Here is a 22,856-nt window from a genome sequence, read left to right as displayed (position 1 = left end):
GTTGGATTGCAGGCATGTGAATTTTTTAAAACCATGACATTCTTCTATCATCTCTAATTACATTAGGCTTAGTTGTTGGTGGTTTTTTTTTTTTTTTTCTGTGAAAACCTAGATAAAGAAAAAAAATGAAGGATTATGTGTCCCATTTGATGATCAGGAGGGAAACTTTTGATTAAAACAAGTCAAGAAGAGTTTCGAATACCTCTTGTGCACACTTGAAGCGTTAATCATTGCACATTATACATTGTTTGATATGCACTAAAAACACATTCCGAGCCTTGGTTTCCTCATCTGTAAAATAGAGATAATTCTTACTTTGGAGGCTTTAGTAGGAATTAAATGAGATAATTGTGTAAGTATCTAGGTCATAGAAGTTACAAAACTTGCTCAACAAAACAGTCACAGGGAAAATTGGAAATTATAGGTAGGTCAATCAGATGCCAAATAGACCTCATTTTAGGCTTTATTCCTTACATACTCAGACTTCTTCTGAAAAACAAATTCTCAAATAATGAGAAATAAAAGAAAACAAAGCCAATCAGGAGAGCAGAGACTGCTGGTTTCTCCCCTTTTTCCTTAGTAACAGACCAATTTTAGTGGGGATTCCCAGCAGCCATCCCAGAGCCCGGGGTGTTCTTAAGGCAGGTAATCATTGCATCACATTGTCTGGAGGGAAACCAGAGCCATGAGTGTGGAGCCCCAGAACACTCACCTCCAGATTTCTTTAATAGAATTTCTTTATTCTTAATAAAAGGAATAAAATAGTGATTTTAGTTCCCATCATCCATAGCCAAATCTAATTCTAATCAATACAATCACACAGGAAAACTCTTCAACAAGACTTTGATGATGACCATTGATAGATCACTAAGCAACTGGCCTAAGTAACATGAAAACATGTTAAAAAAAAAAAAAAAAGTGTTTCTGAGGCCAGATGAAGAAAGATGCTTGGTTGTCAAATGTATTAGGGTTGTCTTGAGAAACAGAACCAGAGAGAGAGATTTATTGTGATAATTGGCTCATGTAATTATGGAGGTTGAGAAGTCCCATGACCTGTCATCTGCAACCTGGAGAAGCTAATATAATTCAGTCTAAGTCCAAAGTTCTAAGAACCAGGGAAACTGTGTAACTCCTAGTTGAGTGTGAAGACCTGAGATGTTGGGGGTAGGGGTTGCTCTGCTTGTGTAAGTCCCAGAATGTGAAGGCCAGAGAACCAGGAGCTATAATGTCCCAGCTCAGGAAGAGAAAGTTCATCACTCCTCTGTCTTTGTATTGTATTCGGGCCCACAACAGATTAGACTATGCCCGTTCACACTGATGAAAGTGGATCTTCTCTACTCAGCCTACTGAACCAAATGCTCATCTCTCCTGGAAACACCCCCCCAGAAATAATGTTTTACCAGCTACCTGGACATCCCTTAGCCCACTCAGGTTGACACATGAATTAGCCATCACATCAACAAAGTAATTGGAAAAAACAAATAATCTTTGGCTTTAGCACTAGAGAGAACTAAGATTCAAACCCAGTTCTAATACTTAACTGGCTGTGTAATCCTAAGCAAGTTATTTTAATCTTTCTGAGCCTTACATTTTTGTTCTTGATTGGTTGGTTGGTTGTGTTTTGCTTTAGCTGAAATTGCCTAGAGCAATACTCACAAAACAGAGCTGAAATGAAGTTTAAATTAAATGAGAGAACAAATGCAAATAACATAGCACAATGGCACTCAATACCTTCTAGGTTCCCTGCCTATTTTAGTGATATGGTCAATTTTATTATTGTTCCCAACTGTTTACTATCCTTCCTATAAAAGAATTTTAGTTGGAAAAGTGACATGATCTGACTTAAATACCAACCTCGTGTATTTGGATGACATAACTGAAATCTTCTGAGAGAGAAATGAGTCCTACTAATAACAGGAGAGTAGGTATAAAGCAGAGCTGTCCCAGAAGGCTGAAATGCTTGGTCATCCTGGATAGATGAGTCTGGAGTTTCATGGAAAAGTCAGGACCAGAGATATAGCTGGGGCATCATTGCCCTTGACATACACACGGTATGGGACTGAGGAAGATGCCCTAGGAAAGTACACGGGGAAGAGAAGAAAGAGAACCCGAGAGATAGCCTTGAGCTTTCCAGTGTTGGCAAGTTGACAGAAAATGAGGCGCCAATGAGAAAACTGAAGAGGAGCAGTAGTCCTCACCCCAGAGCACCAGACGTTGGAAGGTGACTAAGTGGTATCTGGGAGTAAGTATAAATAATTCTGAGCATTTCACTACCTCTGGCCTTCACAAAAATCACAATATTATCATTCAAAGGTCCTTCATTTCAAACAACAGTGATCACAATGATATTTCTGATACGTTCTTCTTCTAAGTTACAGAACACAGAGAATTTTTTTTTCTTAAGAAAAAGAAAGAAAGAAATAGCCAATAAAGTACAGATTTGGCAGGAAATGCACATCGTGCTATGTTTATACTCTAGCACAACCTAGTGGTACTGTTTTTTAACAGGCAGGTCTAGACTAGAATAAAGTGGATCTTGCTGTTAAAATTTCATCTTCACAGTCACGATCCACCTCTGTGACTTTATGTTACTCCCCTGGATCATGGGATTAGAAGCAAGATGGATGTCACAATGCTACCTAGATGGCTCAAACATCCTTCAAGAGGGATATTTTTAGGAAAACAAAAGTGTCTGATTGTGTCATTTTGAGATCCCAGTATCTATTTTTTAGCTGTCAAGATATTACCTCAGGTCTTCCTCACTTGAGGTACCAGGCAGTGTTTATCCATAACCCAATGGTGAACAGTTAGCGCCACTAGCAGCCACAATTTTTTCAACCCTTTTCACATGAGAGCATATCATGAAGTTCAATAAAGACATTCTGACAAAAGAGTCAAATTCACTGACAGCTCAGGCTACTCTGACAATGAATCTCATCAGAACGAGGCTCCAAGTGAATTCACTGAGAAACAGACTTGTAGGGCTGGACCTCAGCATCTCATGACGGAATACGAATTGGCATGCATATAAACAGTTCTGAAGTGGGTAAGCGTGGTGTGCGTTGTCATTTGCACCAACCTCAGCTAGCATACAGTTGTGTTATTGGCCACATTCTACTATGTGGAACCCTTAAGCCAGCAAGGCCTACAACTTCAACAGGATTCATATGCATGAATTGTGACATCGGTGAAAAAACACCCTTCCTGGAATCTCTCAAACTTTTTGTTTTAGAGGTTAAAATCTTGGAAAGGGACTCCCATCATGGAAGTACGATATCTACATCATATTGATGTTGAGTCAGCATTTGGGCCATAAGGAGCTAAGTTCCTATTGTTTTTCACAAATGCAGGGCTCTAGGAGTCCCACTAGATCTACAACAGAGAGTGTCTTCTGCAGACAGGCACACACAAGCAGACCAGAGTAGATGACACAGGCCACCTCCCATAAGTTCAGTTGGAAGTGACACCTCTGAGTTCTTCCTTCTGGACCCCTTGCCAAGGCAGAGTGCAGACTCACCTCCCCCAAGGGTCCAAGGCTGAAGACACAGAGCCACTATCAAATAGCCAGTTGCAGGTTTTTTTTTTTTTTTTTTTGAGACAGAGTCTCGCTCTGTCGCCCAGGCTGGAGTGCAGTGGCGCGATCTCGGCTCACTACAAGCTCCGCCTCCCGGGTTTACGCCATTCTCCTGCCTCAGCCTCCCGAGTAGCTGGGACTACAGGCGCCCGCCATCTCGCCCGGCTAGTTTTTTGTATTTTTAGTAGAGACGGGGTTTCACCATGTAGACCAGGATGGTCTCGATCTCCTGACCTCGTGATCCTCCCGTCTCGGCCTCCCAAAGTGCTGGGATTACAGGCTTGAGCCACCGCGCCCGGCCTAGTTGCAGGTTTTAAATATAACATCATCTTAATATTTCAAATGGGAAACTGGCAAACATGTTATATATAAAAAGTCCCTTAATTGGATTGTTCAATAAGACTAGAAACAGCTATTAGATTCCCATTTCAGACAGGTTGATAAATAATTTATATTTGTTAAGCCTCAGTTATTAACAAATATAGTCCTTGAAATGTCACTGGTAACTCACATATTTTATTTCAAGTGTAGTTAATGACTTATGTGTAGAATGCTCTTAATTGTTTTTTAGCTCCACAGTAATTCCCAGTATTTTCAAAGAACCAATAAAACACACAGCATCTTATAAACAAATATTACCAATCTTTCCTTTGGGGCATGGAGAATAAGCACTGTAAAGTTGGGTCGTTTTTCTTAGACTACCTAGAAAGTTTGAGGAAGGGCTAGAAAGGTCAAACTTGCCTAGTAGTAAAATGGTACTATTGGGAAGTGGCATTCCCTATTTGTTCACTTCACATAGTGAGCACCTGTGATGAACAAGCGACTGTGTTAGGTGTGGCACGGCATTATAGAGTAAAGAAGAAACTTTCCTTGCCTTTTAGGAGCTTAAAACCTAGGATGGGGCATGATAATGCAGGTACTCAAATAGCTCAAATGAAAGGCAGGTGAAAGAGGTGAAAGGTGGGCCAGGTGCAGTAGCTCACACCTATAATCCTAGCACTTTGGGAGGCCAAGGCAGGTGGACTACCTGAAGTCAGGAGTTCGAGACCAGCCTGGCCAACATGGTGAAACCCCATCTCTACTAAAAACACAAAAGAGCCAGGCGTGGTGGCGGGCACCTGTAATCCTAGCTACTCGGGAAGCTGAGGCAGGAGAATTGCTTGAACCCAGGCGGCAGAGGTTGCAGCGAGCCAAGATCATGCCACTGGACTCCAGCCTGGGCAACAGAGTAAGACTCAGTCTCAAAAAATAAAAATTAAAAAATTAAAAAATTAAAAAAATAAAAAAAACAGAAAGAAAAGAAAAGAAAAAATAAAGAGGTGAAAGGTACTGAACAGAAACTAAGAAGGCTGAGAGCCAACTCTGAGGTAACAGCTGGGAACTGAAGCAGAAAAGCTAAAATCCGCCCCAGTCCCTTTGCTGATAGACTCACCATTTACTAACAGAGACACCATTCCTCCTTTTAGATCGTTTCTTCATTTTTCCAGTGGCAGGCATGTTTTTGAAGAGTGAGAACAAAAGATAATGTTTTTAAAAATCTGACCCTAGTGTTTTAAGGGGAATTTTCCTAAAGTAAAACTTTCCCTTACCTAAAAGAAATAACAGGCAATTTACAAAAGTAGAAATTCAAATAGATAATGGGCTTATTTTTTAAAAAATTCAATTACATTAGTAATCAAAGAAATGCAAATTAAAATGAATTACCATCTTTCTCCTCTCAAATGGGGAGAGATTTAAAAGCCTGATAAAGTCCAGCCGTGGTGAGGGTGAGAAGAAATAGGCATTCTCGTACACTGCTGAAGAGAGTGTAAATTGCTACAACTTTCCTGGATGGGTAATTTAGAAATACTTAATCAAAAGCCTTTAAAATGTACAGACCCTTTGACCCAACAATTTTACTGCAATTATTCCCAAGGGATAGAGACAAACATCTATTTGCGAAAATCCTCATCACTTCATCACTGTTGCTAATCGTGAAAAATTGAAAACACTCTAAATGCCTAACATTAAACAAATTGCCACAATACAATGGAATAATGTTCAATCATTGATAATAATGTTGTTGTAGGACATTTTTATTAATGTGAGAAGATATTCATATTGTAGTGTTAAATATACAAAAATGTATGTGTAGCATGTCCTTTTTTGTTTAAACATGCAATTATATGGATAAATGCAAAGAACAAGATGTGGAATGACAAATGCCCATATGTCGTTATCAGCCTTTCTATCAGTACAGAGCTCCCCAGCCTTTTTGACACCAGGAACTAGTTTTGTGGAAGACAATTTTTTCACTGACAGGGTGGGTGTGGGGTGGTAGTTTTGAGTAGATTCAAGCACATTACATTTATTGTGTACTTTATTTTCTATTATTATTACATTATAATATATAATGAAATAATTATACAACTCACCATAATGTAGAATCAGTGGGAACCCTGAGCTTGTTTTCCTGCAACTAGACAGTTCCATCCGGGGGTGTTGGGGAACAATGACAGATCATCAGGCATTAGATTCTCATAAGGAGAGCGCAACCTAAATCCCTCACAGGCGCAGTTCACGACAGGGCTCGTGCTCCTATGAGAGTCTAATGCCACTGCTAATCTGACAGGAGGCAGAGCTCAGGTGGTAATGTGAGAGATGGGGAGTGACTGTAAATACAGATGAAGCTCTGCTTACTTGCCTACTGCTCATACAGGGTTGGAGACCCCTGTATCAGTGGACAGTCTCTACTTGCCAGCAGTTCCATATTAACAAGTAAGTGCATGCCTTTTGATATTACACAAGTGTTTTCCCAACTTGATCTCCCAGGAACTTCTACTGGGTCTTCAAAATGTAATTCAAATGTCATTTCTTTTCTGAGTACCTCTATCCCACTCATACCAAAGGTAGCAGGCCAAGGGAAACAGCCACGAGGTTTCAGCTTCAACAACAGTTGTTCCTTGCCTGTGTGTCAGCCTCTGTGCTTGGAAAGGCAAAAGCTTTCCCCATCTCTAACTTGACACCCAAATTCCAAAATAGATAGAAACATTCAGAAAAAGAAATTTCCTCTCTGGTCACTCTTCTAGCAGCTGAATTTATTCTACATAACACACACACATACACCAGAATCTTGGCTATTCCCAGGACTTCCTTGAAGCAGCATTCAAAGTACATACTGCCCAAGCAGGACTAGTCACTACCCACCTTTCTCCCATTTCCAGTCTATCCATCAAAGGAGAGGAATCAAAGGCCAAGAGGTAAAGAGAGAAGGTCATGGAATCCCCCCAAACTTACAGTCTGACTTCTAGGGACCTCAAAAACAGGAGATGCTCAGGACCAACCAGGGAATTGGCCTGAGCCCAGCTGCCTCCAGGCAATTCTCCTCCCACCCTAGATGGCTTTCAAAAGAGAAATGCCTGGGTAAGTCATTCAGACAGCTCAGTTCTCTACTCATGCCTCACCCCTGGGAGAATAAAAGATAGACCTGTAACATTGGTCATTGTAGCAATACTGGGTGGTACAGAGCTTTCATAGCTTGGCTGTATTGGGAAAACTCGGGATTTGTTTGCTAAACAAACCTCTGCCGGAGGAGAAAGTGGGAGGAGGAATGTTCCTTAATGCAGGAATAACTATTTCCTCTTGCTCTTCCCCATCTGCCTTGACGCTGCTAGGCTTGTTCAGAAAGTGTTCACAGAATCACACATCGTTGTGGGTATCAGGAACATTACACATCCCCTAATTTGAACTTCTCACTTTAAAGATGGGAAATCCAGGTCCATAAAAAATAAAATGATTAACCTTAGGTCACACAGCTAGTTCTTGAGCAAACTGGTGGCCCAGTTCTACTAGAGTTGGCCCTTAGATAGCATGGGTTTCAACTGTGCAGGTCCACTTATACATGGATTTTCTTCCCCCTCTGCCACCACTGAGACAGCAAGACTAACCCCTCCTCTTCCTTCTCCTTTTCAACCTACTTAAAGTAAAGATGAGGATGAAGACCTTTAAGATGATCCACTCCCACTTAATAAATATATTTTTCTTTCTTATAATTTTTAATAACACTTTGTTTTCTCTAGCTTACTTTGTTGTAAGAATACACTATACAATACATATAACATACCAAATATGTGTTACTCCACTGTTTACATTATCAGTAAGGCTTCCAGTCAACAACAGGCTATTAGAATTTAAGTTTGGGGGAGTCAAAACTTATACATGGATTTTTCTACTGCATGGGGGTCAGTACCCCTAACCTCCAATGTTGTTTAAGGGTCAACTGTAATTTTCTCCTCAGTGCTATTTGTCACTATCAGAAGTAGAGTTACCATAAATCTTATGCAGCTAAAGCTTTGGAGTCCCTCACTTGCATGGGATTCTTTCAATACCTGATGGAGTCCCAGTCATGTGTTTACATAGGCATATGATTTTGTACCACTAACAGGAGGAAGGTGTTTTAGCCACAATTAAGATTCCTGTGTGGGTGGTATTGGAGTTGAGTTGAGGATCTATTTAGCTTGGGTTTAATGAAATTTATTTGTATGATTTGCAGGAACTTTTGTGGATAACTAAGTTACTGCTGGCCATCTGATTGCAGCAATGGCTTCTAGGAGCATCACGACCTGTGCAGACTCACCAGCATCATAACACGAAGGTCCCGTGATCATGAGCACATTGCCTTCAGCGTCTAGCACTGGATGTGAGCCATACAGGAGAAATGCAGCATGCAATGGACAGAGCTGGAATGTGCTTTATAAAATGCTCTTTCAAAACTCACAGCTCTTAAAAGAAGCTTGATAGAAGTTTTCTCAAATTTGACAATAATCCCAAATGTTTACTTGATATTACCCCAAAAAAACAAATTGTGGAGCTGAAAGAAATTTTTCTTTAATTGTCAGTAGCAAAAAACAAATTCTGATCAACCATGCTACAGAAGAGGTTGAATTATCCTTATTTTCTCTATAGAAAATGGTATTATATAAAATGTCATATGAATAGAGCAATCAAAGAAAATTCAGCCAAAAAAGATATGAGAAAAAAGGACTATAAAGCAATGCCAGGAAGTCAATTTAAAAATACATTATTTTTCTGATTTTGTGAAGCTTTGGTATTTGTCAGCTTTTTAAAAATCATTGCTTTGTAAAAGTTTCTTATTCTAGATAAGTGTCCTTCTTCATACTTAATTTTGTATTTGTAGTTTTGTATTATTCTCCTTAAGGAGAGATCCAAAGTTGTATAAGCTTCAGGCCCCCCAGAACCTAGGTCTACCCCTGATTATTACTATTACAGTACTGTATTTTACATTAATAGTAATATTTAATGAGTACCTACTAGGTATACCAAGGAGTTGTAGTAGATTGCCTGAAAGTATAAAACGAACTCCTTTCATTTTAATACTTTCAGGCAACCAATATCCATTCTACAGCCAGAGATGTTTAATCAAAAAAGAGAAGGACCTTAAATATGATAGATATTCTCACTTCAACATGCTCCCCTTCCTTGATTTTGTTTGTGTGTTTGTTTGTTTGTTTGTTTGAGATGGAGTCTTGCTCTGTTGCCAGGCTGGAGTGCAGTGGTGCAATCTCGGCTCACTGCAACCTCCACCTCCCATGTTCAAGAGATTCTCCTGCCACAGCCTCCCGAGTAGCTGGGACTACAGGTGTGCGCTGCCATGCCTGGCTAATTTTTGTACTTTTAGTAGAGACAGGCTTTCACTATGTTGGCCAGGATGGCTTCAATCTCTTGACCTCATGATCCGCCCATCTCGGCCTCCCAAAGTGCTGGGTTTATAAGCATGAACCACTGCACCTGGCCATGCTGCCCCCTCCTTCTTAGCTATAGATCTCGGAGCATTTTCCAATCATCTCTCTTGACCTCAATTTATTTGCATTTTACAAGAAGAGAAACTGAAGCATCTAAATGTATCCACTTGAAATTAATAGTGAGCTTCTGAGCCCCTGACTTCCTAGGTTAAGAATGCACCAATGTCCTGGGACTACAGGAAGTATTTGTAGGGTGCACTCTAATTGCCTATATTCTGGCATACTGAATTATTCCTCAATGATTAGTCTAGCCTATATCTTTATGTCTTTAAGCAGTAAAGCTATATCTACCTATGTATCTATTTATATAAATATTTTGAAGAGAAATTTCCCATGCCCTTAAACAGAAGACACTCAAAATCATCTCACCTTTCTCAGTGAGAATGAATGTTTATTGCTATAAAAATTACTATTATGTTCAACCTGTTCTGTGTGAAGTATGTAAACTTAAATCTCTGCTCAAGAGAACTGCCATTCCTTGCTTTTGTCAAAGAAGCATCTTTAGTCTCTTCCCCTTATTTTAATTTGCTGGTTGCAGCGAGATAATTGGCTTGCAACTTAGATCAAAAGGCTTAATTGTATGTAAAATAGGGTTGTAAGGCAGCCCTGATTATGGTAGCATGAGGCTCTCCTCAAATGGTGTACAGATTTTATAGCATGATATCCATCTGGACTCTCCCTATGCATGAATTGGTTGTTGTCTTGGTTCTTACTCTATTTTAAGAGAGCTGATCTTCCTATAAAAAATGAGGTACTACTATGCAAGATACAAATTAGAACCCATATGGATGCACCAGGCTTTGAGAAACTCTCTGAGAGGGCAAAATAGCAGCCAGTCTGTTCCTAGAGATCCCTGTTTTCCAATCCATGAACCTCTTGAATCATGTTTGGCATTCTTCCTCCTCCCGTTTCTCTCCTCACTGAGCCCTACCCAACAACAGAAAAACCCAGAACACTGTTAAATGTGAGTACAATCGTTTATGCTCCCACCCCCACTGAGGGATTCTAGATGGTGAATTGCACTCTGAAGAGCTTCCTAAACTTATAAGAAAGTGATTCTGAAAAGCTCAACATTTTGGTAGAACGGAGAGATTTGACGTTGCTTCTGCTCCAAGAACAAGAGTTGGGTGAGTATTCTTCAAGCACCTGGGACATGCCAAGACTGTGCGAGCACATTCACAAACTCTATTTCCTTTCATCTTCACAACAGGCAGGTATCATTTTCCTCATTTTATAGATGAGGACACTAAGGTTTAAAGAAGCTAGATAACTTGCCTAAGAGCACATAGTTTATATGCAGTAGAACTAGGATTGCAACTCAGTTCTCTCCAAAGCTAAAGTCACTTTCTGGCAACTACATATGAAAATTAAGTTCTAAAATCTTTAGCCATGCTGCAGAAGAAATAAGAACAGAACAGAAACCATGGAGGATCACAGTTGTTTGTGAAATTCTCCTGTTTCACGTTGTCCTGTGGTCGCCCACGAACTTGTAAACCGCAGGATGCCCGATTCGTCTTTCATGGATTTTGGTGTGCATACATCAGCTTGCTGGATGATTTTGTGCCCTGAATGTTTCCCACGGTATGTTCTGTTTTTGATCTACTCTAATTAGTCTCCTTCTCCCTTTTGTGAATTATAATACTCTTCTCCTCCAGGCATGTGTCACTCATATAGTTCAACAATCCCTCCAGCCTCAGGAATACATCAAAGCAAATAACACTGATCACTGCCAGGTGGTTCTCAGGGCTCCACAGCACACTGCCAGCAGGAAGTTAGGAGATGGCTCTGGAGAGAAAATGTTTGTCCTGAGATCCACTAGCCTGATCCTTCTATGAGCAACTCCAAGAACTAGCAAGTACAGCATCTCTGTCTCTATCCCTCTTAGAGAAATTATTATCTAGACAAAATTACACTGTGCTATCTGGTATTGTGCCATTTTAAATTTCAGCCTAGATCAGTAAAATGGATAAATGACTGATTGAACGGAATGGGGTTCTCAACTTTGGCACTGTTGACATTTTGGACTGTATAATTTTGGGTTGGGGATGAAGGACATGTTCTGTCCATTGTAAGACATTTAGCAGAGTAGGATGCTAAGTGTTGCAAGATGTTTAGCCAGTAGCATCCCTTGCCATTATGACAACCAAAATTGTCTCTAGACTTTGCCAAACATCCCCTGGGGGAAAAAATGCCCTAGGACAGCCACTGGAATTGAGTGAAAAGAGCATGTATTATCTGAAAATCAGATGGAGGTTTCCTCCCATTAGGACTCAAGGTAGGTCTAAAGATCTTCTGCATTGTGTCAACCCTCCTTCTTCATGCACCCCCAGAATATCATGCATGAATATTGCTTTGATCATAGGTACAGTGGGTACATCCAAATGCATTTTGTTCTAGGTAATGGGGAATTTAGCTTTCCTCAAAGCAATTCTATGGATCACATCTAACAAAGACCAAGCACAGGTAATGTAAGCACATTTACTACCCTGTTACCTGTATATCCAAGCACTTGACAAATACAACAGCATACTAAGTTATATCATACCAGAGAGGTCGCCCACATATCAGATGGAACACACATTTACTTGCACATTATTAGTCATAAAAATTTGGTCCCTGTGCCATTTGCAGAATTAAATAACCACATGGGAGCAAAACATTTAGAAGCAAAGAGAAAAGTGATTTTTCAGATGTGATTGGAAGAAACGAATGGCTGAGTTATCAGGTCTTTCTAGCAATACTAGTGTAATTCCAGATATTCCATGTAACTTGTAAGGCACACCAAATTAAACAGCACGTGTAAAACTAACTCACTTTCACAAGCCTTGTTAAATTGGCCACAAAGTCTGTACACCAAGAAAAGATTCAAAGAGTTACAAAAAGAACTGTGATTGGGTTGGGCTAGAATAGAATAGAAGACAATTATTTGTGTAATCAAACCTGGACTTTGTAAATGAGGGATCGATTAACCACATAGAGGTTGTATTCAAAGATGTTTGTCCCTGCCCTATGACCTGGAAAATAGAAAAAGGGCTGAGTAAAGGCCTCTCTTTCCTGCTGCTCTCCTCTTCTTTCCCCTCACCTTCTTCCTTCTCTGTTATTAAGCTGATGGTTGTCATCTTATCACTATCTATTTATTGATATCAACTGGTTTTATGCTAGAGGCCAAGAGGCCTCATGGTCCGAATTCCTCGGGAATATTCAGAACGCAGATCTAACTAAATTAGTGATGGTGGCCCTGCTAACATGAGTTTGTGTCTTTACTAGTCCCAGGTTAGGTAATTTGTATATGTCTTTCTAATTTATTTATTAGAACTGATATAAATTAGTACTTACATAGAATTCAGTCATCCTCTGGTTGCCTAGCTTAGGTGACTTCAGCAAGAGATGTCCAGAGTCTCAACATTGGGCGACTGAATAACAGAAAAACTGGGATGAAATATCTGTCGACATAGCTCAACAAGGAATCAGGAACACAGAGTCTTCAAGATGATGGCTGACTAGAGGCATCTGGTACTTGCCTCCTCCACAAAGAAGAACCAAAATAGCAAGTATATTATTACACTTTGAATAGATCATCTAAGAAGGAACACTGGAATTCAACCAAGAAGTGGCAACAAATACCTAAGGCAAGGAAGGAGAGGGAAGTCAGGCAGCTTTCTCGGCCAGGATCAGCTGGGATCCCGGAGAGGCTCCCCAATGCAAGGAAGGATAGGTAAGGGGCTCCCTGTGGTCCACATTCTCACCATGGACTAATGCAACCCTACCCATAGGAAAGCCCTTTGACCATTGTGGGCCCTGAAACTAACGTAGGTAGCTACCTGGAGACCGTACAATGGTATTACTCCAGAGAGGGAGCTCACACTGGGTCCCACAACCAACCCCACAAGTCCTAAAAAGCTACAGGAAGGTGCTATTTTGAGAGCCCAGCCCTCACCAGACTGCACTGTGCTATAAGGTCCAACAGCCCCTGTATCTCCACATTCCTGGAGCCCCACTGGCATCCCTAAACTTTAGCCATCACCACTGCTGGCTGCTGCCTCCAGGGCAAAAGCACGAGCCATTGGCAACAAGCCTGCCACTCCCAGTGGGACCTCTGTGCGTTTTCATGTCCCCTGAGAGAAGACTCCCACACGCACAGCCACCGCCACTATTGGCTGCTGCACCCAGGGCCAAAGCACAAGCCACTGGCAGCAACCCTGCCACCTCAGCAGCAGAGCCACTGTGCACTTACAAGTGACCTGAGGACAGGCTACCTTACCTGCAGCCATCAACTGGGGTGAAAGCATATGCTCCCCAGCTGCCTGTCTATGACTGCTGCCACTAAAAGCAACCCACCGAAGAGCAGGGCCATGACAGCCACTGCTGTCCTCATCCAAACAGTCCACTGGGGCCCTAGGGATCACCCCACCCCTGCCTACCATAGCCAGCACCTGTATGCACTACCAGAGGGCCAGAGGACACACGTACCTGGCCCATCTTTATCCTCCCCAATACCAAAATGTGTTATCTGACAGCCTTGAGTTCACCCTGCCCCATTTACCACCATTGGCATCTGAGCACTCCTCTCACGGGATTGAGGACAGGCCCACTCAATCTGCAGCTACCAGCATAGCAGGCACCCACCTGCGTGCACCACCTGTGTGCCTCAAGACTGGCCCTCCTCACCCATCACAGCTGCTACCAATACCAGCACAGGCCACTTGGGAGCTAGAGGGTTGCCCTGCTACGGCTACTGCCATTACTCATGCCCTGCCCACTGCCCAGGGTCCTAAGGGCCCACCCACCCACCTGGCCCACTGCCACTGTTGCTGGCACCCGAGCAAGTCAGCAAGCCACCTGGCGACCCAAGAACCAAATTGCCTAGAATAGCTAACACCAATGCAATCATATGCCACCCTGAGGACCAAGGAAAGGCATGCTCAGCCTTCACTTGGGCTTGAGGATTGGACTGTCTGGTGTTTTCGTTCCCAGCAAAACTTCACCACAGCCTCCACTAACAACTGCAACCAAAGTCACTGAGAAAATCACAGACACCACTAACACCATTTACAGGTGAAGAAATTACATGGAGACTACTACTGCACACACCCAGAAGTAAAACCAAAGTGTCCTAGCTAATTAACACCACTGATACATCTTCAGGAAAAAGCTCTCGCCTACAAAAGCAAATCCAAAAAAAATGGGAGAAGTAACTGTTTTATCAGATGCGCAGATATCAACATAAGGACAAAAGAAACATGAAAAAGCAAGGAAACACGACACCTCCAAAAAGAGTTGTAATTCTCTAGCAACAGATTATAATAAAAAGGAAATTTACAAAATCCCAGGAAAAGAATTCAACATATTGATATTAAAGAAGCTCAGTGATTTTTCAAATGTACAATTAAATTAATTTTTACTATAATCACCCTGTTATGCTAAAGAACACAGATGAACAATATAAATATATCACAAAAACAATTCAGGATATGAATGACAAATTTACCAAAAAGATAAATATAATTAAAGAGAACCAAACAGAAATCCTGGAAATGAATAATTTATTAAATGAAATAAAAAATACTTCAACAATAGACAGCTAGAACAGAAGAAACGATTTCAGAGCTTGAAAACAGGTCTTTGGAAAAAAACCCAGTAAGATAAAAATGAAGAAAAAAGAATAAACAAACCCTATATGACATATGAGTCACCTTAAGGTGGCCAATTATTTAAATATTCAATGTCCCAGAAGACAACAGTAAGACAGTAGAATAATAGAAGGCAATAGAAAAATAGAAAACCTATTTAACAAAATAGTGGCTGAAAAATCCCTAACTCTAGTAAGCGTTTTAGACATCCAGATAGAGAAAGCTTACAGATCCCCAAATAGACACAATTCAAAAACATCTTCTCCACAGCACATTATAGTCAAACTGTCAAAAGTCAAAAGCAAAAAGAGAATTCTAAAAACACCAAGAGAAAAGTGTCTAGTCACTTATGAGGGAACCTCTATTAGACTAACAGGGAATTTCTCAATAGAAACCTTACAGGCCAGGAGAAAATTAGATGATATATTAAAAGTGCTGGTGGGGTGGGAATATTATGCAAGAATACTATACACAGCAAAGTTATCCTCATAAATGAAGGAGAAATAAAGTATTTTCAAGACAAGCAAAAGCTGAGAAAAGATATCACCACTAGACTGTATCTGCAAGAAATGCTTAAGGGAGTCCTACAACTGGAAATGAAAGAACAATATCTACCATCATGAAAACATATGAAAGTATAAAACTCACTGGTAGAGTAAACACACAAATAAAGAAGAGAAAGGAGACCTGGTATGGTGACTCATGCCTGTAATCCTAGCAATTCGGGAGGCTGAGGTAAGCGGGTCACTTGAGGTCAGGAGTTTGAGATCAGCCTGGCCAAAGTGGCAAAACCCATGGCAACTAAAATACAAAAATAAGTTGGGCATGGTGGCATGTGCCTGTAGTCCCAGCTACTCAGGAGGCTGAGGTGAAAGGATTGCTTGAACCTGGGAGGCAGACATTGCAGTGAGCTGAGATCACACCACTGCACTCCAGCCTGGGCAAGAGAGCAAGACTCCATCTCAACTGAAAAAAAAAAAAAAAAAGGAGAGAGAGAGAAAGGATTCAAATGTTACTGCTACAGAAAACCACCAAACCACAATGATTAACAATGTGAGAAAAAGGAAGGAACAAAGGTTTCTTCATATATGCAAAACAACCAGAAAAAAATTCATAAAATGACAGGAATAAGCCCTCACTTATCAATAATAATCTTGAATACAAAGGCATTAAATTTTCATTTAAAAGATATTGACTGAAATAATGAATTTTTAGAAAACACTGAACTATATGCTGCCTACTAGAAACTCATCTCACCTGTAAAGAAACATATAGGTTAAAGTCAGGGAATAGAAAAATATATTCCACATGAACAGAATCAAAAGCAAACAGCCGTAGCTATACTTGTAGCAGATAAAACAGACTATAAGTCAAAAACTGTTAAAAAAACAAAAAAGACAAATGTCATTACACACTGATAAAGAGATTAGTTGAACAAGAGGACATAACAATTCTAAACATATGTGCACTCAACACCAGAGCACAAAGATTTATAAAGCAAATAGTATCAGATATAAAAGAACAGGTAGACTCTAATATAATAATAGTTGGGGACTTTAACACCCAACTCTCAGCATTAGGCAGATCATCAAGACAGAAAATTAACAACAACAAAAAACCTTTGGATTTAAGTTATATATTAGACCAACTTCGAACTAACAGACATTTACAGATCATTTCATTCACAAGTTACAGATATACTTTCTTCTCATCAGCACATGAACCATTCTGCAGGATAGACCAAATGTTAGGACAACAACAAGACTCAACAATCACAAAAATAAAAATTATATCAAGTATCTTCTCAGACTACAATAAAATAAAACTAAAAATCAGTAACAAAGGAACTTTGGAAACTGTACAAATATATGGAAGTTAAACATGATCCTGATTGACTATTTACTCAAGGAAGAAATTAAGGAGGAAATCAAAAACTTTCTTGAAACAAAGGAAAATTGAAACCCAACATACCAAAATCTATTGTACACAGCAAAAGTTGTACTAAAAGTTTATAGCAATAAATTCCTACGTCAAAAAAGTAGAAAAACTTCAAATAAATATTCTAATAATGCACGTGAAAGAACTAGAAAAGCAAGAGCAGAACAAACCCAGAATGAGTAGAAGGAAATGACTAATAAAGATCAGAACAGAGATAAATGAAATACTGACTGAAAAAATAATACTAAGGATCAACAAAATGAAAACTTCATTTTTTGAAAGATAAGTACAATCGACAAACTGCTAGATAGACTAACCAAAAGACCCAGATGAACAAAATCAGAAACAACAACAACAAAAAAGCTATTACAACTGAGACCACAGGTATGCAAAGATCATCAGAGACTATTATGAAGAACTATACAGTAAGAAACTGGAGAAGCCAGAGGAAAGGGATAAATTCCTGGACACATACAACCTACCAAGATTGAACTAGGAGGAAATAGAAGACGTGAATAGACCAATAATCAGTAATGAGATTGAATCAGTAAAATAATAATAAAAAAAAATAAGTCTGAGATGGGAGACTGGGTTTTTCTTTCTCCCATCAAAGAAAAACCCAGGACCAGGTGCCTTCACTGCTGAATTCTACTAAACTAACAAAGAACACGAGTTTTTCTCAAACTATTCCAAAAAACTGAAGAGGTGAGAATTCTCCCTAATTCATTCTACAAGGTCAGCATTACCTGATACTAAAACCTGACAAAGGCTCAACAGAAAAAGAACACTGCCTGCCAATATTTCACATGAACATAGACACAAAAACAAAACAGTAGCTTACTTAATCTAATACGCATCAAAACTAGAATAAGCCATGATCAAGTGGCATTTATACCAGGGATACAAGAATGGTTCAACATACACAATTCAATAACTGTCATATATCGCATATTTACAAAGAAGGATAAAAGCCATCTGACAATCCCAATACCTGCTGAAAAAGCATTTGATAAAATTCAACATTCCTTCACAATAAAAAAAAAACTCTCAAAAAATTAAACATAGAAGAAACACTTCAACTTAATAAAAGCCTTATATCACAAACCCACAGTTAACATATCAGAAAAGGAAAAACTGAAATCCCTTCTTCTAAGAATTGAAACAAGACAATGATGCCCGTTTTTGCCACTCTTATTCAACATAGTACTGAAAGTACTAGGCAATCTGGCATGAGAAAAAAAAATAAAAGGCATCTACATTGGAGCCAGGCACAATGGCTCACACCTGTCATCCCAGCACATTGGGAGGCCAAGGCGGGCAGATCTCCTGAGGTCAGGAGTTCAGGACCAGCCTGACCAACATGGTGAACCCTCATCTCTACTAAAAATACAAAAATTAGCTGGGTGTAGGATGCTGAAGCAGGAGAATCACTTGAACCTGGGAGGCAGACGTTGCAGTGAGCCAAGATCACACCACTGCACTCCAGCCTGGGCAACAGAGTGAGACTCTGTTTCAAAAAAAAAAAAAGGCATCCACATTGGAAAAGAGGAAATCAAATTATCCTTTGAAAATACCATAATCTTACATGTACAAAAGTCAAAAAGCTCCACCAAAAACTTTTAGAGCTGATAAACAATTTCAGTAAAGTGACAGGATACAAAACCAAAACACAAAAATCAGTAGCATTTTTATATACCAATAATCAAATAACCAATAAAAAAAGCTACATCAAGAAAGCAATCTCACAATAGCTACCAAACATAAAATACCTGGGAATAAATGTAAGGTGGTGATTCTTAGCATTATTTTTTAGTCAGTATTTCATTTATCTCTGTTCTGATTTTTATTAGTTATTTCCTTCTACTCATTCTGGGTTTGTTTTGCTCTTGCTTTTCCAATTCTTTCAGGTGCATTATCAAAATGCTTATTTGAAGTATTTTCTACTTTTTTGAAGTAGGCATTTATTGCTATAAACATTTCTCCTAGCACAACTTTTGCTGTGTGTCATAGATTTGTAAGTTGTGTTTCAAGGCTTTAAGGTGGTGAAGGATCTCCACAAGGAAAACTGCAAAACATTGATGAAGAAAATTGAGGAGGACACTAAAAAATGGAAAGACATCCCATGCTTATGGATCAGAAAACTTAATATTGTTGAAACAACTATACTACCCAAAGCAATCTACAGATTCAATCCAATCCTTATCAAAATACCAATGTTATTTTTCACGGAATTAAAAAAAAATCTAAAATTAGTATAGAACCAAAAAAAGAGCTTGAAGAGCCAAAGCAATCCTAAGCACAAAGAACAAAGCTGAAGCATTACACTACCTGACTTCTACATATATTATAAGCTTGCAGCAACCAAAACAGCATGGTATTGGTACAAAAACAGATACATAGACCAATGAAACATAATAGAGAACCCAGAAATAAATCCACATATTTGCAGCCAACTAATTTTGGACAAAGGTACCAAGAACATACACTGGGGAAAGGACATCCTCTTCAACAAATGGTGGTGGGAAAGCGGAAAATTCATGTGCAGAAGAATGAAAATGGACCCCTATCTCTCAGCATGTCTAAAAATCAACTCAAGATGGATTAAAGACTTAAACATAAGACCCAAAACTTTAAGACTACTAGAAGAAACCTTAGGGGAGACACTTTAGGACACTGGCCCAAGGCAAAGATTTTATGGCTAAGACCTCAAAAGCACAGGCAACAAAACCAAAAATAGACATATGGGACTATGGTAAACTAAAAAGCTGTGCAGAAGAGGAAACAACCAATAGAATGAAGAGGTAACTTGTTGATCGGGAGAAATATTTGCAAACTATTCATCCAACAAGGGACTAATATCCAGAATACACAAGGAACTCAATGGCAAAAAATATATAAATAAATAATTTTATTACAAAGTGGTCAAAGGGTATGAATAGACATTCCTCAAAATAAGACACACAAATGGTCAACAGGTATATGAAAAAATATCCAGCATCACTAATCATCAGGTAAATGCAAATCAAAACCACACTGAGATAATATCTTACCCCAGGAAGAATGGATATTATTAAAAAGACAAAAAATATCAGATGCTAGTGAGGATGCACAGAAAAATAAACTCATATGCATTTGGTTGGAGTGTAAATTAGTACAGCCACTGTGGAAAACAGTATGGAGATTTCTAAAAAGAACTGAAAATAGAACTACCATGTGATCCAGCAATTCTACCACTGAGTATTTATCCAAAGTAAAGAAAATCTATATATCAAAGAGATACCTGCACCCCCATGTTTACTGCAACAATATTCACAAGTGCCAAGATAGGGAATCAACTTGAATGTCCATCAGTGAATGAATGGATAAAGAAAATGTGGCATATATACATAATGACATACTATTCAGCCATAAAAAAGGATCAAATTATGTTATTTGCAGCAACATGGATTGAACCAGAGATCATTATGTTATGTGAAACAAGCCAGGCACAGAAAGACAAATATTTCATGTTCTCGCTCATACATGGGAGCTAAAAAAAAAAGTAGATCTCATGGAAATAGAGATTAGCTTGTTGGTTATCAGAGGCTGGGAAGGGTGTGTGGTGGTCAATGTGGAGGAAGAGTAAAGAGAGGTTGGTTAATGTGTACAAACATACAGTTAGAAAAATAAGTTCTAGTGTTCAATAGGAGAGTGGTGTGCCTATAGTTAACAACAATGTATTGTATATTTAAATAGAGCTAGAGGAGAGAACTTGAACTGCTCCCAACACATAGAAATGACCAATACTCAAAGTGATGGATAGTCCAAATACTCTGACTTGATCATTACACATTCTATATATATAACAAAATATCACATGTATCCCATAAATATGTAAAAGTAAAAATATGATGTATCAATTCTAAAAATAAACATCAAAAAGAATCAGGAATAGCAACTCCAATAACATTTAGAATACAGCTGAAGTCCTAGAGAAGACTCAAAGCTCTGCGCCTCATGGTGACCTACATATGCAGAGATAATGGAATTCTAGAAGTGAGTCTGCAGGTTTAAGCATCTCAGTACAGGGTTTGATATCTTCCAGGAAGATCACAAGAAGGACAATTTTCTAGGTCCCTCCTATTAATGCCTAAATGTTCCAAGATAAGTGGGCTAATGCCTGGTCAGCATGAAAAAAGACATCTGATTAAGAAACCGGTGATTTCACGAAGAAGGGATCCTAGAGCATTTGACTTCAGATCAGCCACTTCAGAGGAGGGAAAGCTGGGTCATAGGGTAGGACTATATTAGGTTTCTCAAGGAAGGAGGGTCTATTTTTTATGAAAGGCTCCTTCTTCCAGGGATATTGAAATAATTGAAGCATTGAATTCTCTTTACTATTCATCATGGCCAAATTTCAAATATGGCATGCTCATAATATTAGGAACCTCAGCCAATAAACTTAATTCCTCAAGCTTCTGGATAGTATTTAATAGATGCATGATGTGAAAAAATTATAATTCTTATCTTTTCCCCAATACTCTTCTCACACAAGTATCGAATCATGGAACAATATAATTTTACCCAAAAGACTGCCTAATCCAGGATTTTTTTGAAAGGTCGACAAACTCCTACTGAGAGTATATGATCTAAATTTAGATGCCACAGGAGACACAGCATTAAATATCACTGTATCACATAAAGAAAAATGTTTATTCTCAGTAAAGAGTTTATTCTTCTTTTGGGAAATGTCTGTTCAAGTCTCAGTTATTAGCCTATTTCCAATACCTCTCCAATATTTGCTAATCTTTTTAGAAAACAGAAAGCAGACCTGAGGCTCAGAGACTGCACAGGCAACAATATCTAGCTGGATTTAAATAACTTTATGTGTTTATATTACATTTATTTTTGTGGCTACTTCCTGTATGTGCTAAGTGCTACTGCTATACTATGGCTATGTAAAAAAGTTTCACCTTAAATAATGTTAAGTTAAAATGATTACATTTTTGATGTGCAGCTCTAGAAAAAGAAACAAAAAAAAGTTTAATGTACAAATTTCCTGGAAATAATAGTGTTAAGTAAACAATAGTTTAGTTGAACCAAAAATATGAAAAAAATCATAAAAGTAGTATGCAAATGATTAAAGTTTAGGAAAAACTGATCTCATCACTACCACTTATTTTACAGATGAGGAAATTTTTTCCTAAAAGGTTACATGGCTTGCCTAAGGTCACACAGCCAATTAAGAGCAAAGCCAAGATTTGAACCCATGTCTTATGATGCTCAGTCTTATCAATAATCATATGTAGTGAATGCTGGGCGTGTTCCTCCAAGGTCTCCCCTTCAGAACTGAGGCAATTATCCTCCCAACCACAGAGAGTATTAGTGACCAACAGCTCTCAGCAGTATCTTCTGGAAATTGCTGTAAGGTTAAAAAAAGTATCCAAGGTCATGTGACACTATGATATGGTAAAAAATATATATATATTTGGTCTTCATCCCCAGTTCCTGGCACAGAAAAATCCTTCTAATTTCCTGAATGATAGGAGTATCTTTTGTTATAATATTTGGTCTTAGTCCCTGGTCCCTGACACAAATGCTTCTAAGAGCCTTGGAATTTCCAGAGTGCTAAGCGTGTCTTTTTGTATGCTAATGAGATGGCTGGTGACTGGAGGACCCTAGACAGATTCAGGATGGACTCTGGTTGCCAGAAAGACTAACATATAGTTGGAGGGTTGGAACTTTCAGCCTCACCTCACAACCTTCAGGGAAAGGAGAGGGGCTGGAGATCAAAGTAACTGCCAAAGGCCAATGATTCAATCAATCAGGCCTATGTCATGGAGCCTACATAAAAACCTCAAATGATGGGGTTCAGAGTGCTTCCAGGTTGTTGAACACGTCGACCTGCTAGTAGGGTGCTGCACCCTAACTTCC

The 22,856-nt window shown here is 39.2% G+C and overlaps 1 long non-coding RNA gene across 1 annotated transcript in view; it reads left to right on the top strand.

Annotated features, from left to right (window-relative positions):
- Positions 1-1,134: 1,134 nt before the first annotated feature.
- Positions 1,135-22,856, top strand: part of LOC105525226 — a 33,894-nt gene continuing 12,172 nt past the window's right edge. Inside the window, exons 1-3 of the long non-coding RNA XR_001003877.1 lie at positions 1,135-1,248; positions 8,164-8,252; positions 10,385-10,502. This is a non-coding gene — a long non-coding RNA (uncharacterized LOC105525226). The remainder of the gene's footprint in view (positions 1,249-8,163; positions 8,253-10,384; positions 10,503-22,856) is intronic.

Source organism: Colobus angolensis, unplaced genomic scaffold (genome assembly GCF_000951035.1).
Source record: "Colobus angolensis palliatus isolate OR3802 unplaced genomic scaffold, Cang.pa_1.0 Scaffold522, whole genome shotgun sequence".
Lineage (NCBI taxonomy): Eukaryota > Metazoa > Chordata > Mammalia > Primates > Cercopithecidae > Colobus > Colobus angolensis.
This window is presented reverse-complemented; position numbering and strand designations above follow the sequence as displayed.